Consider the following 2999-nt stretch of genomic DNA (forward strand, 5'->3'; position numbering starts at 1 on the left):
GGTCTGATCCTAGATTATAATGAATAAGATTACATGTCTGATCCTAGATTACAATGAATGAGATTACATGGGGGGTCTGATAGATTATAATGAATAGATTACATATAATGATCCTAGATTAAGAATTACATGGACATTGGGGGGGTCTGATCCTAGATTATAATGAATGAGATTACATGGACATGGGGGGGTCTGATCCTAGATTATAATGAATAAGATTACATGGACATGGGGGGGGGTCTGATCCTAGATTATAATGAATAAGATTACATGGACATTGGGGGGGTCTGATCCTAGATTATAATGAATGAGATTACATGGACATGGGGGGGTCTGATCCTAGATTACAATGAATGAGATTACATGGACATGGGGGGGTCTGATCCTAGATCAGCGCTTCTACTCAGCTGCTTTATGAATACAGGGCCGAAACACTAAGCTCCCTCATCAGTACTGTAGAAGGCACAGATCCAGAGACCCGTCTGGTGTCAAATGGGTACCGTCTCGTTAAGGAACTACATACCCTACATTTTAAAACTACACACAGATCAAATGTGTCCCAGTCCCCCCCCATCCCATCTGTAAACAGTTAATCTACCGTTCTGAGCAGTGTCTGCCAAGGATGTAGTGGTAACAGAAGGATCCTCTAGATTATTCTATTACTAATGCAGTGTAATAGATCTGCCCTTCACTAAATAAAAAGGTGTTTAAACAATATTTAATCTGGACGACAACTCTGGAGCCTATTTCCAGTCCCCAGCACCACAAACAACACAGAACACATGGTGGGGGAAGGGGAGAGACATATCATTGACCCAGTTTGTCTTTAATTTATTTATTTGTTTGTGTGGTGTGTGTCCTGTTGGATAGCGTCCCCATACAGTGTGTGTGTGTGTGTGTGTGTGTGTGTCCTGTTGGATAGCGTCCCCATACAGTGTGTGTGTCTTTAGTGGTGTTCTGTTATCTGGGCCGGTGGTTGGCCAACAGGAAGTCCTTGTCTTTGCAGGTAAGGCAGAGTTTAAGGTTCCGGAGAGAACCCCCGGAGCAGAAGAACGCCCAGAGACCCACGAGGAACACGATGATGTAGGTGGGAACCAGACTGCCCACGTACTGAGGGTTCTGGAATGTCTAGGAGAGAAGTAACAAAGACTGATGAGTTATGGATCTCTGGGGAAATTCATACAGAAGGTTCTGGTTCAGGAACCTCTGGGAGAAAAATACTGAGGGTTCTAGAACATCTGGGGAGAGACATGACAACAATGGCTGAGTTACTATGGGGACATGATTTGTCCCATTTGAAGTGCTGTGGGTGAAGGACAGGAATCAGTGGAGGATCCTGTGACATTATGTCCCAATGGGGACGAAGATGTTACTAAGTAAGAAAAAGTACTAGGATGTAAGACTACTGCCAACACACATTGACTTCTGAGTATTTATTCATCAACCCATCAGTCAAGTCCACCTACTGCATGAACATAATGATCTACTGTATCGGTCTATCCAGACAGCCAGCCATCCTGTCTCTCTCTTTTCTGACTTACCAGACAGGAGACGAGGAGGTGGCTGATGACGACTTTCCCACAGCCAGAGACCACCAGTGTTGTTTCTCACAGGAATCAAGAACACCACACCCCAGAACATGTGGAGCAGGACGATGGCCATGGTCATGAAGGCTGTAGGGAGACAGAGAGAGTTAGCCTCAGGATGATGGCCATGGTCATGAAGGCTGTAGGGAGACAGAGAGAGAGTTAGCCTCGGGATGATGGCGATGGTCATGAAGGCTGTAGGGAGACAGAGAGTTAGCCTCAGGATGATGGCCATGGTCATGAAGGCTGTAGGGGAGACAGAGAGAGAGTTAGCCTCAGGATGAAGTGGTCACCAGAGGCTGTGGGAGACAGAGAGAGAGTTAGCCTCAGGATGATGGCCATGGTCATGAAGGCTGTAGGGGAGACAGAGAGAGTTAGCCCCAGGATGATGGCCATGAAGCTATAAGGAGGCAGAGAGTTAGCCTCAGGATGATGGCCATGAAGGCTGTAGGGGAGACAGAGAGAGTTAGCCTCAGGATGATGGCCATGGTCATGAAGGCTGTAGGGGAGACAGAGAGAGAGTTAGCCTCAGGATGATGGCCATGAAGGCTGTAGGGGAGACAGAGAGAGTTAGCCTCAGGATGATGGCCATGAAGGCTATAGGGGAGACAGAGAAGAGTTAGTCATTCTCAGGATGATGGGCCAGGCTGTAGGGGAGACAGAGAGAGTTAGCCTCAGGATGATGGCCATGAAGGCTATAGGGGAGACAGAGAGAGTTAGCCTCAGGATGATGGCCATGGTCATGAAGGCTATAGGGGAGACAGAGAGAGAGTTAGCCTCAGGATGATGGCCATGAAGGCTATAGGGGAGACAGAGAGAGTTAGCCTCAGGACGATGGCCATGGTCATGAAGGCTGTAGGAGAGACAGAGAGAGAGTTAGCCTCAGGACGATGGCCATGGTCATGAAGGCTGTAGGGGAGACAGAGAGAGAGTTAGCCTCAGGACGATGGCCATGGTCATGAAGGCTGTAGGAGAGACAGAGAGAGAGTTAGCCTCAGGATGATGGCGATGGTCATGAAGGCTGTGGGGGAGACAGAGAGAGAGTTAGCCTCAGGATGATGGCCATGGTCATGAAGGCTGTAGGGGAGACAGAGAGAGTTAGCCTCAGGATGATGGCCATGGTCATGAAGGCTATAGGGAGACAGAGCTAGCCTCAGGTCAATCAGAAAAATGACTACTAGGCCTCCCTAGTGGTGCAGTGGTCTAACACGGAACCCAAACCGGCTGTACGCGTGCGTCATCGTGCATAACTATATTTTGTCCCTCCACACCAAACGCGATCAAGAAACGCATGTTAAAATATCAAAACAAACTCTGAACCAATTACATTAATTTGGGGAGAGGTCGAGAAGCATTAAACATTTATGGCAATTTAGCTAGCTAGCTTGCACTGCGTTTCCTGCGACACTTTGG

General features: G+C 47.8%; 1 long non-coding RNA gene across 1 annotated transcript; it reads right to left on the bottom strand.

Moving 5' to 3' along the window:
- Window positions 1–702: 702 nt before the first annotated feature.
- Window positions 703–1574, bottom strand: LOC135529947 (uncharacterized). The gene is made up of 2 exons (XR_010453774.1): window positions 1542–1574; window positions 703–1128 (listed from the first exon to the last, which is right to left on the bottom strand). It is a non-coding gene; the product is annotated as an uncharacterized LOC135529947 (long non-coding RNA).
- Window positions 1575–2999: the final 1425 nt, after the last annotated feature.

Source organism: Oncorhynchus masou, unplaced genomic scaffold (assembly GCF_036934945.1).
Source record: "Oncorhynchus masou masou isolate Uvic2021 unplaced genomic scaffold, UVic_Omas_1.1 unplaced_scaffold_12149, whole genome shotgun sequence".
Lineage (NCBI taxonomy): Eukaryota > Metazoa > Chordata > Actinopteri > Salmoniformes > Salmonidae > Oncorhynchus > Oncorhynchus masou.